The 20,180-nt window shown below is 39.4% G+C and overlaps 1 long non-coding RNA gene across 2 annotated transcripts in view; it reads right to left on the bottom strand.

The window, feature by feature from the left end:
• Positions 1-20,180, bottom strand: part of LOC131747730 (uncharacterized) — a 130,789-nt gene that overhangs the window by 3,037 nt on the left and 107,572 nt on the right. The window lies entirely within an intron of this gene.

Here is a 20,180-nt window from a genome sequence, read left to right as displayed (position 1 = left end):
TGTTGAAACACCCAGGCTATTTGACTAATAGCGTTTCCCAGTCTGGATTTTGCTGGCGGTGTGCCAATCAGTTGGTATCTTAATGAACTTAACTTTGCCTTCCTCACTTCCCTCCCATCTTGCTGGGGCTCCTATGCAGCTGCAGGAGCTCTGTGGGAGCTTTCCTCAGTCCACACTCCAGCATGACTGATTGAAAAGCCAGCTCCCCTGCTCCCAGCTGCTCCCAGCTAGGGCTCCATCTGGCTGTTTAGGTGGCTAGCTGATATCTGGAGCTCACCGACGTGCCTCCAGTGTCCACCTCATTCTTTCCGTTAATTTTCATGAGAGGCACATTTTGACTCTTGAGACGGGGAAAAGTAGAAATTGAAGAATTCAGAGTTTCACTGCACCTGAAGGTTCAGGGAACTCCATTCCCTCCCGTTGCTGGCCAATTTCTAGTGGTGCATTTGGGGGATTAAGCAATGTACAAAGCCCCAGCGGAGTTCCTAAATATGGGCTAGGCTGGGTAGAATCCTGAGTGTTTGGTATCTTTTAAAGGTATTTTGTATGTTTAAAATATACTTTGTAAAGCTTAAAAGAAAAAAATCATAAATGTAACCGTATTTCAGTCATACTCTGGGTTAAATTGGGGTTTTGTAGGCCCACCTGATGCCTAATCAAATATAGCATTGTTTGTGTGAGAAACCAAATGCCACATTCCAAACATGCCACTTACAAAATGTGGGAATAAATCCCTTTTGTAAATTTGAAGGTTGCCTGAATGGTCAATTATAACATTTTAGACTCCGGTTGATGCCAAGCTGGAACCTGAAATTATCTTCCTGAGGTCTTTTCCTAAAGAAGGCTTACATAGTCTTATCCCTAAGCATCTCCTCAAATGACTTAAAATATCATTTCTTTGTCCATAGCCAAGTAACAGAAAATAATGATTCTCTTTCTGTGATGTAAAAGGAAGGCCACGAAGATTATTGCTTCAGGAAACTAATGTCCAAAATTTTGACCACCACAGAGAAGGTCACAGTACTCACCAACTCCCTAAAAACTAGAAGCCAGCACTGTTGTTATACAAACCGAGCAGCTCTCTGGGGGAAACAACCCCTCCCTGCAAACGTTCTAAATTTCAGAGCAATACTACATGGAATTATTTAGGACTTAAATGTCAATCAGTGGCATCTGGGAAATTTTTAGATTTTGAAATGTGATAGTCTCCATTTGCTTGCATCCAGTTAATAGTCTCTGTTCCACTTTAAAAGCATCACATCAAAGATAGAGGCAAAATGTAATAATAACAGAAAAAGATTGATTTCCTTCTGGAGCCTCATGGTAATGATTCTTTAGTTTCTTAGACTCATTACAAATTAAATTGGGTCCAAGAACACCAACTCATTTTTTAAGGCCTTTCAAATAAGCCAAATAAGGGTATTCAGCCAAGACTCATTCATATTCACACTTCTAGGACACTCTGATTTGATAATACATGTTCCATACAATGCAGTAATGGTTAAATCAGAGGTCTACAGAGGCTTGAGCCTCATGTAACAGAGCTGCAATTTAAAGCAGCATGGCCTTTGAGCGCTATAGCAATAGCACCTGCTATCTTATTTTAATAAGACCCAGGAGATGTTCTGGAGGTTTCTATCTTACTAAATTTTCACTTCAAGTTCTAGCTCTGTTTAATATTCTTGTAATGTGAGAAGGGAGCAAAAGACTTTAGCAAAGCTAGGGAGATTCAAAATTTGCTATGGAAATACCAGACAGTCCAGGAGAAAATGTTAGGGTGGAAATATAAATATGTTATGCTCTCCCTATCTTAGTGTGTTATTATAAGAAATAATACAAAAGTGTAGATAGTTAAAAGACTACTTGGCATGTATACTTAATTATCTCTTGCATTCATTAAAAGAAAAACATTTAGTTACTTAAATAAATTACATACTTTGTGATCAACAGAAGTGACATGATGTTTATATCAAAATATAAAGAAGGCTTCAAAACCAGAGTTTTATAATTTAGTAATTATACAGAAGTTGAACAAAAAAATATAGTTTTTCTAATAGATATTTACAAATTTTGCACGTAATTAAAAATACACACTTATTTCAAGTACAAATGGAATTATTTAAAAATTGATGCTGCAATAGGTAATAAAGCAAGTATCAGAACACACCAAAGAATCAATATCCTACTGACCTCATTAGAAAAGAATAATAGAAATAACTTTAAAAGTACGATGGAAATGAAGAACACTTGTAAATGACTTGTCAGCCAAAAGGAAGAAATCATAATGGAGATTAGTCAATGCACAAAACTGAAAGTGAAAGCACTATGAATCACAAACCAGGGGGATATAGCTAAAGCAGTAGTTATAAGTAAATTTATTCCTCAGATACTAATCTCCAAAAGATTTAAAATAATTAGTGAACATGTACAACTCAAAAAGTTAAAAAGACTAGAAATAAAGATTGCAGAAATTAATAAAATAGTTTTTATTTAAATATAGTAAAGATATACAACAAAACTAAAAGCTTATACTCTGGAAAGACTAATAAACTTTAGGAAGAGATTTGGCAGAAACTTTGACCTCCTCAAGCTGATTTTGTCCTCAGGACATTTTATGATATCCGTTAAGCCTGTGAAAGGTAATATAAAACTCACTATATAAAGATTAGTTTGGGACCCGCCCAGGAGAGTGTCCCAAGAATATCTGTCATGAGTACATTTAATAAGATAGAGGAAAAGATGGAGAAAACAGATGAAAAGAAGGAGAATTTCACCAGAGTCGAAACACACACACACACACACACACACACACACACACACCTTTAAATGACAATTATAAGATTGAAATATATAGTATCTGAAATTAAAATATATAAGGGTAGGGAAGAAATATTGTCATTATATTCAAATGACATGATTGGATTGTCTGCATATAAGGAGCTAAGAAGAGATATCAGCAAGTTGTTGGATAAAAGATTAATATAAAAATATCTGTTGCATTCCTATACACAAAAAGCAGATAGAATATATGAATTAAAATGAAGCTTAAACTTTTAAAATAGCAACAAAATTATAACATATGGTTTATTTTATATGTCACTTTGACTGGGTCAAGGGATGACAAGATAGCTGGTAAAACATTATTTCTGGGTGAGTGTATGAGGGTGCTGCCAGAAGAGATTAGCATTTGAATCAGTAGACTGAGTAAAGAGATCTGCCCTCACCCAATGTGGGTGGGCATTTTCCAAACTGTTGAGGGCCCAAACAGAACAAAAAAGGAAAAGAAAGACAAATTCCCTTTCCTCTTGAGCTGGGATGTCCATTTTTTTTCTGCCCTTGGACTTCAGAGCTCCTAGATCTTGGGCCTTCAGACTGTGGGACTTATACCAGAAGCCACCCCATTCTCAGGCCAAAGGCCTCAGATTGGGAATTAAACCATCAGTTCCCTTGGTTCTCAGGCCTTTGTACTCAGACTGAATTATACCACTGGCTCTCCTGGCTCTTCAGTTTGCAGACAGCAGACTGGGGGACTTCTCAGCCTCCATAACCATGAGAGCCAATTCCTATAACAAATCTCCTTTTATCTACATATATTTATGTATATGTATATCTATATTGACAAAGATACAGTATAGATATATCCTATTATTTCTGTTTCTTTGGAGATCCCTAATACAGTATCTAGGAATAAATCAAACAAAATATGTACAAGACCTTGCGGGGGGGGAATAATAAAACTTTACTGAAAAACAAAAGAAGAACTTTAAAAAGAGAATACTATACCATGTCCATGAATGAGAAGACTCAATGTCATAAAGATGTCAATGCAATCTTTATCAAAATACCAATGGCATTTTTCAAAGAACTAGAACAAATAATTCTAAAATTTGTGTAGAAACAGAGAAGACCCCGAATAGCCAAAACAATCTTGAGAAAGAAGAACAGAGCTGGAGATATCATACTCTCTGACTTCAGACTATACTACAAAGCTACAGCAATCAAAACAGTATGGTACCCTCACAAAAACAGACACATACATCAATGCAAGAGAATAGAGAGCCCAGAAATAAACCCACACACTTATGGTCAATTAATCTACAACAAAGGAGGCAAGACTATACAATGGAGAAAAGACAGTCACTTCAATAAGTGGTGCTGGGAAAAATGGACAGCTACATGTAAAAGAATGAAATTAGAACATTCTCTAATATCATATACAAAAATAAATTGGATTAAAGACCTAAATGTAACACCAGAAACCATAAAAATCCTAGAAGAAAACATAAGCAAAACACTCTTTGACATAAATCGCAGCAATATTGTTTTGCATCTGTCTCCTAAGACAAAGGAAACAAAAGCAAAAATAAATAAATGGGACCTAATTAAACTTAAAAGGCTTTGCATAGCAAAGGCTACCACTGACAAAATCAAAAGACAAGCTAACAAATGGGAGAAAATATTTGCAAATGACATGACCAATAAAAGATTAATATCTAACATATATAAACAGCTCATACAACTCAATATCAAAAAAAAACAACCCAATTAAAAAATGGACAGAAGACCTGAATAGACATTTTTCCAAAAAAGACATACAGATGGCCAACAAGCACATGAAAATATGCTCAACATCGTTAATCATCAGAGAAATGCAAATCAAAACCACAATGAGGGCTTCCCTGGTGGCGCAGTGGTTGAGACTCCGCCTGCCGATGCAGGGGACATGTGTTTGTGCCCCAGTCTGGGCCAGCATACCGCAAAAAAAAAAAAAAAAAAAAAATTAAATCAACTATATCTTAATAAAAAATTAAAAAAATAATAAAAGACTGGGATTGGCAGAGTGGTTTAAAAAAAACTTAACCCAGCTATTGGCTGTCTACAAGAAACTCACCAAAAATAGTAAAAAAAAACAAAAACAAAATGAAATGTCCATCAACAGGAGAAAAGATCAACTGTGGCATATTATATTGTACAATGAAATTTCATTTAACACTAGTGACATGAATGAATAAAGCTCAATGTATCTGCATGGATGAATTTAATAACAGTGTGGTGATTTATAAAAAAATAGCAAGTTGCAGAAGGTTAAATATAGGGTGGTACCACTGGTAATGTTTGAAACCTGCAAAAGAATATTGTTTATGGATACAGTCGTAGGTGTTAAAAGTATGACAGCATACATAAGAATGATAAACACTGAATTCAGGGTCCTGGGCTGCTGTTGCACAACTCCAGGGAGCCTAATCCACATTGTATGCCAGAGAATTGTATTCCAGGGAGAGGCATTCACAGACTGGAAGGGAGGAAGAAGTATCCAGGGGGCTTCAGTTGTACCTATAATGTATAATTTCTTAAATATAATAAATAAAAAGAAATGAAGAAAGCAAGGCAGAATGTTAAGATTTGATAGAACTGGGTGGTGGGCACATAGGTGTTTATGAGGTTTTTCTGTATGCTTTTCTGCATTCTTGCAATTTGTCAGAACAAAACATAAATGGGCATGGAGAAGGCACTCACTCAGCAGCACAATTGCTAAAAACAGAGCCAAACTGTGAGACACACAGAAAGAAAGAGCAACAGTGAGATGGGAGCACCCATCATTGATTGAATTAATTAAAAGAGATTATTTTCCCTTGATTTTCTTCCAGGAACTTTGTCCATTTCATTCTTCCTACAGACTTACCCTTACTCCCCAGAGCAACCCAGATGTTTCCAGCCTGGGTGTTCCCAAGACCTCCCTCCTTCTGGCCTAGTCCTTCCTTTCAATTGTTAGAAAAAAAGTGTTTTGAGCCCCCATTCCAAGTACTGCTGGAAGTCCCTTGGTCCTTCCCACAGCTAATATTTATCTCACACTTAATTATGTGTCTGGCATTGTTCCAAACATTTCACAAACATTGTCTCATTTAATCTGCACACACAGCAACCTTATGAGATGGGTTCCATTTTTTTTCATTTTTAAAATAAATATTTATTGAAAATAATATACACTAAGAGAAGAGCACAAAGGTTCAATATTTGTCCCCACTTTCAAGATGAGGAAACTGAGGCTTAAGAGGTTAGTTGACTTCTTCAAGGCTACACTGCTAATAAGTAGTGGTCCCCACCTGGCCTAATTCCAGAATTCTGAGACTTCAATTTCTTGTTTCCACTAAGCTCTTGATCTCAGGAACATCTTGTCTTCTGTAGTCATTCTTTTCTTTTTAGCATGTACACCTAACCGAAGCATTCAGCTCTTTTTTCCATTAATCTCCCCTAAACATCACTATCAAAAGGATCTTACATGTAGAAGCCTTTTGAAAGTAGGGCAGCACATTACTTAAATATAATAAACAACTTAAAATTGAATATTATACATCCCTGTCCACTCCCATCATATTGAATTGTCCAACTTTATTCCTCATGTTTCCTACTGTCCTGTTTTACTTCTCCCTCCTCTTCCCTACCCCCCCATTATTCTCACTTTCCTTTCTCCTTACATAATCACCACCCGATTCCCATTTTTCAAAGTTAACCTTTAGTATAATGAGAAATTTAATCCTTCCTTTGTTTTATTCTCCCATTTCCAACAATGCCCAGGGCTGTGATGAGGGATATGGTGTTCACCATTCAAACTCAAATATGCCATCAAGACATTTTCCTAAACAAAGAGGCATCTCCCTGGACATGAATAATGCCCTTTTTCTTGACATAAAAATGTCTGAGTTTGGTTCTTGTTTTAAATAGAAAGATTTTCTTTATCTTCTCACCACCCTGATGCCTCTGAGATGTATTACTCTCTTTATTTCATATGATTTTCATCACTTGATTTTATGTACCCAATTTGAAAGTCTGACATTAAACAACAGTTTTCTCAAAATAGACTCCTTAAAACCACTGAACCATCTGCCTGACTAGTGTTATAGGTTGAATTGTGTGCCCCACCCCCTACAATTCATATGTTGAAGTCTTAACCCCTAGTACCTCAGGATGTGACATTATTTGGAAATATGGTCTTTTTTTTTTTTTTTTTTTTTTTTTTTTTTTTTTGCGGTAAGCGGGCCTCTCACCGCTGTGGCCTCTCCCGTTGCGGAGCACAGGCTCCGGACGCACAGGCTCAGCGGCCATGGCTCACGGGCTCAGCTGCTCCGCGGCACGTGGGATCTTCCCGGACCAGGGCACGAACCCGTGTCTCCTGCATCGGCAGGCGGACCCTCAACCACTGCGCCACCAGGGAAGCCCGGAAATATGGTCTTTTTAAAAAAATTTATTTTATTGAAGTATAGTTGATTTACAATGTTGTGTTAATTTCTACTGTACAGCACAGTGATTCAGTTATACATATATATGTATATACATTATTTTTCATATTCTTTTCCATTATGGTTTATTACAGGATATTGAATATAGTTCCCTGTGCTATACAGTAGGACCTTGTTGCTTATCCATTGTCTATATAATAGTTTGCATCTGCTAATTCCAAACTCCCACTCCATCCCTCCCCCACCCTCCTTGCCCTTAGCAACCACAAGTCTGTTCTCTATGTCTGTGAGTCTGTTTCTGTTTCATAGGTATGTTCACTTGTGTCATATTTTAGATTCCAAATATAAGTGATATCATATGGTACTTGTCTTTCTCTGTCCGACTTACTTCACTTAGTATGATAATCTCTAGGTCTATCCACGTTGCTGCAAATGGCATTATTTCACTCTTTTTATGGCTGCGTAGCATTCTATTGTATATATGTACCACATCTTTAACCATTCATCTGTCGATGGACATTTAGGTTGCTTCCATGTCTTGGCTCTTGTAAATAGTGCTGCAATGAATATTGGGGTGCCTGTATTTTTTTGAATTTTAGTTTTGTCTGGATATATGCCCAGGCGTGGGATTGCTGGATCATATGGTAACTCTACTTATAGTTTTTTGAGGAACCTCCAAACTGTTTTCCATAGTGGCTGCACCAATTTACATTCTCACCAACAGTTTAGGAGGGTTCCCTTTTGGAGATAGGGTCTTTATAGAGGTCATTAGGGTGGGCTCTAATCCAATCTGACTTGTATCCTTATAAGGAGATTTGGACAAAGACACAGACAAAAAAAAGACAATGTGAAGACGCAGAGAAAAGAAGATCATCTACAAGCCAGAGAGAGAAGCCTGGTGCAGATCCTTCTCACAGCTGTTAGAAGGAAACAACCCTGCCATGAACACCTTGATCTTGGACTCCCGGCATCCTGAACATTGAGACAATAAATTTCTGTTCTTTAAGCCATCCAGTTTGTGGTACTTGGTGGCAGCCCTAGCAAACTAATACAACTACATAGTACAAATTCTTCATCTTGCAATTCAGAGATATCCAAAGTATGGTCCCAGCTGCTCTTTTCAATCTTCTCTTCCCCTATAACTCTTCAATCAACCGAAGCTCCAGTCAAACTATACTACTTTCTGTTCCTGCACTCAGCTCCATGCCCTCCCACATGTACGCCTCTGCTCAGGCTCTGCCCTCTTGCTTAGGACAATCTCTGCCTGTGACCACCTACCTATCCTTCAGGGTCCATCTCAAATGCCTCCTGCTTCATAATGACTGTCCTGAGTCATCCCCTAGATATTCTCTGAGGTCAACCAGACAAATCTGGGCTTGAATCTAGCGCCACTGCTTACGAGCTGTGTGGCCTTGACAAAACACTGGACTTCTCAGAGTTATCCACGGGCATGAGAAAAGATACCACTTCATAAGGTAAGTGTTGTGAGGACTGAGCGAGATGATGCATGTAAGGCGCTTAGCACAATGCTTGGCACAGAGAAAGCATTCTGGAAATGTAATTTTTTATTCTTATTTTGTATTATGTGAACCCCAATGGCACTTTATATAAAGCTCCTCTATGCCACTTACCACATTCTGTCTTGTTTGTTAGTGGGATTACTCAGTTAAATTACCATTGACTTAAAACAATCATTCACCATCTCCTGCAGAATCAAAAGAGAGCTATCAATCTGTCAGTCCTCACTATATCTGGGCCAGGTGAAGTTTCCACCCATGAGTAAAATTCAGCCTCAGGCTCCACACCTGGTGATTCCCTTCCATCAGTTCTGTTGAGTGTCAACTCTGCAACCCTACTCTCTATCCCCCCATTCCAAGGCACCCACAGCCTTTGGTTCCTTGGAGGCTACCCAGCAGGTTTTCATACCAGAGTCACTTTAATAAACTTTGCATTATAGTCTTTTGTCAGTTAAGAACTCCAGCATCAGACAGACTCGGGCTTTATCCCCCACGCCACTGTTGTAAGCTCTGTGACTGACCACTTTATTTGACCTCTCTAGGGCTCACTTTACTTATATGTACAATTAAGATAATAATACAATGACTTAATAGGTTCCTGTGAGGACCAAAGGAAGTCATCCGGGGAAAGGGTGTTTGGCACTACTGAGCACTCAATAAAAGATGCTATTATCATCACATTTCTTGTAATTCTTAGTAGATTATAAACTCCTTGAGACAGGAAATATAGTAGACTCTATAAAAGTTTGTTGAATAAAATTTTGAATTTTGAGGTGAACTAACCTGAAATGCTTATATCCACAACATTTATCTTGAAAAAAAGTTTCCATCTGTATGAAATTAGAACAGAGAAGTATAATTTTTTAGATATGAACATGTTTAAGCTAACAAATAAAATGAGTTGGTATTGTTCAAGGTCATTTTTGCTATTCATGGAGAAGACTAATGAAATAATAAAAAGTATTGAATAAACAATTCACTGGGTTCTTTTATTTGAGCTTCATTTTCATAGTTAGGAGAAAATATGATCACTTGAAATTTTAAGTCTTTTCGGGGTGATCTGTGGCCAGATCTGGTAACATGAATTAGCCTCCATTTTTAACATCCCTTTTTTTATATTTGGCATTGTGAATGCACCTTCCCTCTCATAGGGCTTTAAGAGCAAAAAAAGTCTTTATGATCTAATGGTACATACAAATGCAGGGGAGAAACTGAGCCAGGACAGTTGGTCGGTAGGTATCATGGCAGGTGGGGCGGGGGGGGGGCTATCTATGGGTTACAGTGTTCCAAAGAGGTCCATGTGAACATCCAAAGCCTTAAGGTATATTCTTAAACCTTAGTAGATAAAGCTGGGGAAAAAGAAAAACAGCAACAACAAAATGTCATTTCTGAGCTCCAAGCAGTTTCTTTCTAGTAATTAATTGGCAGAGATGTCAATGCTCCACCAATTAAAGCAGACTCTCCCTTTGTTCTGGGGGGAAAAAACACCTAAATGGACCCTTTATGTAGACATTAAACTAAGACTGTCTTCTGAAATGGAGATGAGAATCTGATTTCCTCATTTAGGGGTGACGATGTTAAAGGTACCCTCTATTGGAAGCAGAGCTACATCTCTGTAGACCAGGATACTTTGGGAGAAAATGTGTCTCTGGAGGAAGAGGGAGAGATGACACAGTTTTGGTTACCTGCCTGGTCCTCTGGACTAATTTTAGGTCTTGTAATTAGAGGAGTGGGTCAGAAGTGTATTGCAACTTTTTCAGAAAAGATTTTATAAGATTCTACGCTTAAGACAAGCTGCTTTGGGACCCAGATGATAAAATGTGAGAGAGTTGAGGAAAGGACAATTCTCTTGGCCTTTTCATTCATTGATTCATTCATTCAAAAAACATTTATTGAAAGCCTGCTTTGCACCGCGCTCCGTGCTATGTGCTAGAGAGAGAGAGAGTGGTGAACCAGATACCCTCAGTGCCTCTCTTCACATCCCTTACATTCTGGTTTTGTATTACTCATCTAGTGCTGCATAACAAATTACCTCAAAACTTAATGGCTTAAAACAACAAACATTTATTATCTCACAGCTTGTGTGGATCAGAAATCTGGTTGTGGCTTAGCTGGATGCCTCTGTGTTGGGTCTCTCCTAAGGCTGCGATAAGGCTGTCAGCCAGAGCTGCAGCCACCTCAGGGCTTGACTAGGAAAGGATCGGCTTCAAGCTCTCTCATGTGGCTACCAGCAAGGCTTCAGATCCTCCTTGGCTGATAGCCAGTCCCTCGCCACACAGACCTCTCCATGGGGTGACTAAAAAGTGGGCAGAAGTCTTCCCCCAGAATGAGGGCTCGGAGACATGAAGGAAGTCACGGTCTTTTGTAACCTAATCACAAAAGTTACATCCATCATTTTTGTGAGATTCTGTTCATTAGAAGCAAGTCATTAGGTTGAGCCACATGCAATGGTAGGAGGTTACATAAGGGCAATAATACCTGGAAGCTGGGATCACTGGGAGCCATCTCAGAGACGGCCTAATCATAAGTAGAGTAAAACACTACTCTGGCTCCCCCCAAATCACTGACCTTTGTGAGTGCATCTCTTCCCATTTTATCCCCAAACTGGTTTTGCCAGTATAGTAGAGGAAATTTACTTTTGGGAGGGTATAGGTAACATTCATTATCAGAATCTATTCAATACCTAAAAACATGCTGATTACAAAACTTTATAAAAGCAGAAGCCTATGGGCTTCCCTCGTGGCCCAACGGTTGAGAGTCCGCCTGCCGATGCAGGGGACACGGGTTCGTGCCCCGGTCCGGGAAGATCCCACATGCCGCGGAGCGGCTGGGCCCGTGAGCCATGGCCGCTGAGCCTGTGTGTCCGGAGCCTGTGCTCCGCAACGGGAGAGGCCACAACAGTGAGAGGCCCGCGTACCGCGAAAAAAAAAAAAAAAAAAGCAGGAGCCTACAGCAGATTTTTTAAAAGGGGAAAAAAAATGTGTCCCCAGCCCTGCCATTAATTCCAATCAATTTCCACAAATATCACTACAGCACTCTTAGATATCTATGTAACCATCCACCAAAGATTTCAACATAATATAAAGCATTTAAAACAGTAATTACTTAATAACTTAACCCTTAGGACCTCATTAATAGGTATGTTTGCATGTAATATACAATGATACTATACAATATCACATGCAATTATTTTCCTTCTATGGGGCAATAACCACATACTTTAATGTAAATAATAATACGTTAAACATTTGTTATTGTTACAAACGACATTTAGAAGAATAAAGTAAACTTAGCAGTAAAGTTTTTTAACGTTGCCGCATATGGGTCCATTACAGCAGGTTTAAGAATCACATAGTAAAATTTGGTTATAATTTTTTCATGTCAATCTAGCAACTATTTGGATAGCGAGAGTGAGGACTACCTATATTTATTTTGTACTTACCACATTTCTAATATCTATAATTAGTGCTAATTGACTCAGTTCATTCTCATAGCTTACAGAGAGAAATCAAAGTGTTGGCAAATAATGACCACTTTTACCTTCACTTTGTTCAATAACTAGATCTCTTATTCTGACTCTTGGCTTATAACATTGGCTAGAATGTAAGCCCTGTTAAACTTAGTTTTCTTGAATAAATAAAAACGCATACCATGTTTTTGCCGTACTAGGGCCTCTCACCGTTGTGGCCTCTCCCGTTGCAGAGCACAGGCTCCGGACGCGCAGGCTCAGCGGCCATGGCTCACGGGCCCAGCCGCTCCGCGGCATGTGGGATCCTCCCAGACCGGGGCACGAACCCACGTCCCCTGCATCGGCAGGCGGACTTGCAACCACTGCACCACCAGGGAAGCCCCATACCATGTTTTTGGATGGAAAGCCTAACTATAATAAAACTTGTAATTCTCCCAAAGTGAATATATAAATTCAATGCAATTACAATTAGAGCCCCACAATTTTTGTATTACTTTGTTTTATAACAGAGTACATGAGCTTAATGCTTAGAGGGAAAAAAAAAGCCTAAGAATAGCTAATAAAGTTATAAAAAATAGCGTGTGAATCTGCATATACCAAATTTTAAACATATCATGAAGCCATTGTAAAGAAAATAGTATGGTATTGGCATAGGAATAGACAAATAGATCAGTGAAACTATTACAGAGACTTTGGGACTTTGATATACAACAAACGTGGTAATTCAATTCAGTAAGAAAGGGGCAATTTATTTAACAAAAAGTCTGGCACAATTGGCTACCCATCTAGAATAAAATTAATTTTAACTGTCTACAATACCCCACTGTTAAAAGTAGATTTATTTGAACTTAAAAACATAAGTTTCAATAATAAAACAAGAAAAATTACAAGAATGCTTAAACAAATATATGTGTAACATTGTGGTTTTGGAAATCTTTTATGTAAATAATTTTCTTTTTAAACATTTCTATGGAAAAATTCCGTAAACAAGTTCAAAACACAAATGATTCATTGAGGAATATTGGGCTGGCCAAAAAGTGCCTTCAGTTTTTAAATAAAAATAAAAGACACATTTTTCATTTTCACCGAGAACTTTATTGAACAATGTATTCACCCTTCTGTTCCACTACCTTCTGCCCTTTTTCAGGCAACTTCATAGTTCCATCTTCCCAAAACTTTTTATCTTTTTGAGAATAGAACTGTTCCAGGTGCCTTTTTTTTTTTTTTTTTTTTTTTTTTTTTTTTTTTTTTTTTTTTTTTTGTGGTACGCGGGCCTCTCACTGTTGTGGCCTCTCCCATTGCGGAGCACAGGCTCCGGACGCGCAGGCTCAGCGGCCATGGCTCACGGACCCAGCTGCTCCGCGGCATGTGGGATCTTCCCGGACTGGGGCACGAACCCGTGTCCCCTGCATCGGCAGGCAGATTCTCAACCACTGTGCCACCAGGGAAGCCCCCAGGTGCCTTTTACAGTCTTCCAGGGAAGTGAAAGTTTTTCCATTAAGAGAATTTTGTAACGACCGAAATCAATGGAACTCTGAAGGGGCAGTGTCTGGTGAATACAGCGGATGAATCAGAACTTCCCAGACAAGCTGTAACTGTTTTTGCCTGGTCATCAAAGAAACATGTGGTCTTGCATTATCCTGATGGCAGATTATGTGTTTTCTGTTGACTAATTCTGGATACTTTTCGTCGAGTGCCACTTTCAGTTGGTCTAATTGGGAGCAGTACTTGTTGGAATTAATCGTTTGGTTTTCCAGAAGGAGTTCATAATAGAGGACTCCCTTCCAATCCCACCATATACACAACATCACCTTCTTTGGATGAAGATCGGCCTTTGGTGTGGTTGGTGGTGGTTCGTTTCACTTGCCCCACGATCGCTTCCGTTCCACATTATTGTACAGTATCCACTTTTCATCGCCTGTCACAATTTGTTTTAAAAACAGAACGTTTTCATTACGTTTCAGTAGAGGCTCACATGCAGAAATACGGTCAAGAAGGTTTTTTTCACTTAACTTATGTGGAACCCAAACATCAAAGCGGTTCACATAACCAAGCTGGTGGAAATGATTTTCAACGCTTGATTTGGATATTTTGAGTATGTCGGCTATCTCCCGCGTGATATATAGTTGATTGTTCTCAATGAATGTCTCGATTTAATCGCTATCAACTGCAACTGGTCTACTCGACCGTGGAGCATCATCCAGTGAGGAATCTCCAACACGAAACTTCGCAAACCACTTTTGACATGTTCAATCAGTCACAGCACCTTCTCCATACACTGCACAAACCTTTTTTTGCATTTCAGTTGCATTTTTACCTTTCTTGAAATAATAAAGCATAATATGCCAAAAATGTTGCTTTTTTCTTCCATCTTCAATATTAAAATGGCTACACAAAAATTCACCAGTTTTAAGTCTTTTTTTAAATGTACGCTGCTATGACAGCTGTCACAATACAATTTAACAAAACTCTTTCGAATGAAGTTAAAGACAACTAAGGGCTACTAGAGCCATCTTACAGGAAAAAACGAACAAAACTTTTGGCCAACCCACTACCACTTACAAATACATATGCCAGATAAGAGGTTAAAATGTGTAATACTCAAATACCTCCTTCAAACTGATAAGACAAAAAAACACAATAGGAAAATGAAGACTATGAAGTGCAAATCCAAATGGTCGTTAACAATAGCAGTTTGAGAATATGCAGATTTTAAAAAATACTTAAGGTCTTTCTCACCCATTAGATTGGCCAATATTTAAGCAGTAACAACTATTGCTGGCAGGATGGGAAGGAAGCATGCACAGTCATCAAGCTGCTTATGTTAATATGACTATTCACAGCCTTTTGGGAAAGCAATCTGGGAATATCTGTAAAAATGAAAAACACATACCCTTTATCCCAACAATTCCACTGGTGTGAATCTATCTCAAAGAAATAAAAATGCCAGTATAAGGAGACTTACACAAATCCATACACAAGGATGTCTACAGCAGCATTGTTTCTATCATGGCAAAAAAAAAAAAAAAACTAGTAGCAAAAAGAATGTCCTTCCACAGAGAAATAAGTGAATAAATTATATATCCATACCATGGAAATACTGCGCAGATATTCAGAGGAATTAATTAGATCTGTTCCAGTAAACTCGGAGATTCCACTATTGAGTAAGAAAAGCAAGAGGCAAAGGAAAGTATATAACACAATGCTTCTTCAAAAATGAATAATGGTGGGCTTCCCTGGTGGTGCAGTGGTTGAGAGTCCGCCTGCCGATGCAGGGGACACGGGTTTGTGCCCCGGTCCGGGAAGATCCCACATGCCGCGGAGCGGCTGGGCCCGTGAGCCATGGCCGCTGCGCCTGCGCGTCCGGAGCCTGTGCTCCGCAACGGGAGAGGCCACAACAGTGAGAGGCTCACGTACCGTGAAAAAAAAAAAAAAAAAAGAAGAATGGTCTTTAAACCCCTACATGTATCTATGTCTATTTATTTTTAACATAGTTATATGAACCTGAAGAAAGACAGGAAGAATATATACACCCTGTTGTTAACACTGGTTATGCAGTGGAGGGTGACCAGCAAACGACCAAAACTGTAAAATTGCATTTGTGTGTAAATACATACAAGAGATGAATGAAGGGATGGATGGTAACCAATATATAGTGGTGGTTATCTCAGGGTGGTGAGATTTCAAGTGATGTTTTGCTTTATTCCTTGTATTTTTCTGTATTCTATTTTTGTACTTTTAATAATAAACATGTGTTAGTTATCTAATCAGAAAAAGAATAAATCTATTTTCATTGAATAAAAGACAGTTGGGAAGAAGAAAGCAGTGTTCAGTTTCTGAACAGTTATGCAGGAATAGATTTGAAAACAGTTAGAAACAGAGAATAATGGGATGGGATATAGTTTAAAATTATTTCAGATAAGGGACTGAGAAAGCTTGACAATTTGGAGGTCCATACATGTGCACACACACACCATTTTAAAGCTTTTAACCAGTGGTATATGGGGAGGGGTTTTTTTTTCACTTTTTTTCAGCTTTATTGAGGTATAATTGACAAAAATTGTATGCATTTAAGGTGTACAACTTGATGCTTTGATATACTCATACATTGTGAAATCATGGCCACAATCAAGCTAATTAACATACCTGTCACCTCACAGTTAAACCGTTTTCTTTTTTATTTTCATTGGTTGGTGTGTGTGTATGTGTGGTGAGAACACTTAAGATCTACCTTCTTAGCAAATGTCAGTTACACAAACAGTATTGTTAATTATAGTCACCACCGCTGTACATTAAATCTCCAGAACTCATTCATCTTGCATTACTGAAACTTCATACTCTTTAGCCAACATCCCCGCCATGGAGAGATATAGGGAAATTCTTTAGCTGTGTGATCTGTTGGTAGCACTGAGGTTTCTGCCTCCTAATATTTGCTGTTTGTTCCCATCAGCAAAGTGGGCAGGGTTCTGTCATTTTTCTTTTCACTAACAACCTCATCAGTCCTTAGTCAAACATTTTCTTTGCCCAAAGGAGAAAAGGGGGAAGGTTTTTTTGTTTTTGTTAAGAGGGGTGGGGAGCTACTATAGTAGACTGTGCTTTGGGGTCATTTTTATCAATTAAGCTAATACACAAATTTCTAATGAGTTAACTACTCATGTATACATATATGATACATGATAGATAGGTTTATAGATATATGCTTTTTCTATCCTCTACCTGTATACCTATCTATTTATTTAAACCATCTCTTGTTGAAGAAAGGATTTAAAATGGCTATTAAATATCTAGCATTTTGTACTTTCAAGAGAGCTACTTCTTGAAAAATAAGTTCTTTCAGCCTTTACTCTCAGGCCATGTCTCTCTGTCTGTAAGGACCAGGAAACAGCATCATCAATCTGGCGACTTGGCTAACTGAAGAGCTACAGCAAGTCTTCTGAGAATCGTTCCAATCTATCACTGTACGAATGACTGTGAAGATGGTCAAACAGCCCCAAATCCCTTGTGCTGAAGCCAATTCAGTCAATAAATGCTTGCTGAACTGAATGTTATAGTGGATGTAAGCAGACACTAAACAACTCCCATTTCAAAAGCAGGTCTAAAAGGAGATAATCATCCCTAAATTGCTCCAAAGTCAGGCAATCACCATCACAGCTGAAGTGAGAACCTGTTGACCCCAATTCTGTCAATTTCCAGCAAAACTTTTGCTTCTGCCTAGCATGTCTTTCCACATCCCCACTGGCCCCTACGTCTTCCTCATGAAGGCAGCTTGGTATAGTGGAGCCAACAGAGGCCTGAATTCAAAGCCTAACTCGGACACTGACTAGACGCTGACTAGCTGTGTGGACTCAGATGAGTCACTTAGTCTGTCTAGGCCTCAGTTTCCTTACCTGCAAAATGGAAACAGTTATACCTGAATCACAAAGTTCACTGAGGGTTAAGTGCAAAGCTCTTGGTTCTGATTAATGTTAATTCATTCTCTTTCCCTTTCTCTGCCTTGAGAAATCCTACTTATTCTTCAAGGCCCACAAAAAACATCACCTCCTTTGTGACACCTTCCCTCACCTTCCCTACAGAATTAGTTAATTATTCCCTCCTTTGTATATTCATAGCACTCTGATCAGACCCGTTTTAGACTACTTACCACACTGCATAGTTTTCATATCTGACTCAATAGATTAGAGGCTTTTTGAGGGCATAGCCTGTATCATACTCACTTTAACATGCCCCAGTATCTTGCAACAGGGCCAGTGCCTGGCGTATGATAGATGCTCAATAAGTATTTGCAGGATGAGCGTTCAGCTATAAGCAAAGAAATGTCAGTTCAGTAGTTCAAATATCATGGTATCATGACCTAGTTAAGTGTCATACTTTGGGGGTTTAGTTTGCTTTTGCATCATTCTCAAAGAGGGTAAACAGACCTCTTGGCAAAAGAGGAACCAGTCTTTCTACTTTATTTAGACTTGCAAAAGGCCTCTGACAACCAGGCACAATTCCAAGGGAAACATTTCATGCAGAAGTAGAGCTGCTTCTGCAGCCTGTCCATCTCTACATACCGAAATCTTATCCTTTTCAATGCCATCTTTGGTGTCACCTCCTTCAGGAAGCCTTTTCTGATTCTTCCAATCTCCTGGAGCTCCTCCCTCAAAAATAGCAGGAGCATTCTGTCTATCCTCTCTTGTGGAACACAGAATAGTTTGCTTTCTGTATATTCAGCCCCTTGATTATGTGTCCAATCCCCCTACCAGGCAAAGAGCAAGAGGCAGGAACTGGATCTCACCTCTGGTATCCCTGCAGTGCCTATTACAGAGCTGTACACATAAACAAAGGGCTCGGGACTTCCCTGGTGGTGCAGTGGCTAAGAAACTGCCTGCCAATGCAGGAGACATGATTTCGAACCCTGGTCCAGGAAGATCCCACATGCCACGGTGCAACTAAGCCCGTGCACCACAACTACTGAGCCTGCGCTCTAGAGCCCACACGCCACAACTACTGAGCCCGCGTGCCTAGAGCCTGCGCTCCGCAACAAGAGAAGCCACCGCAATGAGAAGCCCGTGTACCACAACAGAGAGTAGCCCCCACTCACCATAACTAGAGAAAGTCCGCATGCAGCAACGAAGACCCAACGCAGCCAAAAATAAATAAATAAACTTATTTTTTTAAAAATGCTTAGAATGTTGTATAGGTCAAACAAAACACAAATGCCAGTTTGTGCTCCTTAATACAGGCAAAGCGGCACAAAAATATTAACTGACCTGCACTTGACCTCAATGTACTGCACCTGCTAAAGCTCTCTTGGACTCTGCATATGAAAGCACTGCCATCATCACTTCCTGCAATCTTTATTCTTCACCCTGGTGCCAGTGGCGTCCTTTGAGACAAATCCAGGGCCTTTTCCCAGTCCTTATATGCCTTGACCTCTAGAGCACTTAGCCAATACCGCCCTTAGACTCAAGTTGCTACTGCCTCAGCAGAGCCAAGTTTGAATCTCTATCTCCACTGCTACTGCCTTATATTCAACTGCCTTGCCATATCCTGGTTGGAAACTGTGGGTTTCTGTCACATTTCCTAAGTGGTCTCCCTGCGTCATGCTTGAGAATCTTGTATTCTCTTTCAATACCGTATTCTCAAAAACACAGACCCGATCAGGTTGATTCTCTACTTAAAACCCTTCTTCACTCGTTTCCTGCTCTCTTCCAGCATGAATGCCCAAGGTCCTTCGTGATCCAGCCTCTGCTTATCTCTCCATCCTCATCTCCCCTCACTCCACCCCTTAATCCCTAGTCCTGAGTCAACAAAGCTATTGCAGCTCTCTATAAACGTCGTGCTCTCCTATGCCCCAGTGCCTTGGTGCACTGCTTCCTCTGCCTGGAAAATCCTACTCCTAACCCCCTTCTCCAGGGATGCTCCAACTACCCCTGTCACCCTCAGTTCAGATGGCAGCCTTCCTTGAACTAGCCCCACCTGCGCCCCCAACTCTGCTGGGAGCTCCCATGGCACCCTCCCTGAAACTACCGAGCACTTATCTCATTACTTTGTTTGGCTCCTCTGCTAAACTCTGAGTTCCTAAAGGATAGTAACCTATTTTTAAAACTCTGTACCCTCACTCTCCAGTTTAGTGGACCGCATGACACAGAGCCAACACTTAATAAATATTTGCTGAGTGACTGTGAGTTTCCTGCATCGATTAATGAAGGTCCTAATACAAAGAAAGCACTCTTCCCAGAGCAGCTCAGTATGAGACAAAAACAGCATGGCACACAAAGAAGAGGAGCTGTACGACTTAGACAAGGAGAAAAGTACAGAAACCCAGAACAGCAACAATATCTAAATCACACTGAGCTAAATGTTTCCCCCAATTCCTTAGTGAAGAGGAAACCGGAAACTAACATTAGAACTCAACAGTATAGGATCTGTAGTTTGATATAGATAATTTGGCTTCAGTTTAAATGACACTAA

Source organism: Kogia breviceps, chromosome X, assembly GCF_026419965.1.
Source record: "Kogia breviceps isolate mKogBre1 chromosome X, mKogBre1 haplotype 1, whole genome shotgun sequence".
Lineage (NCBI taxonomy): Eukaryota > Metazoa > Chordata > Mammalia > Artiodactyla > Physeteridae > Kogia > Kogia breviceps.
The sequence above is the reverse complement of the archived record's forward strand: the minus strand, read 5'-3'. Positions and strand labels throughout refer to the sequence as shown.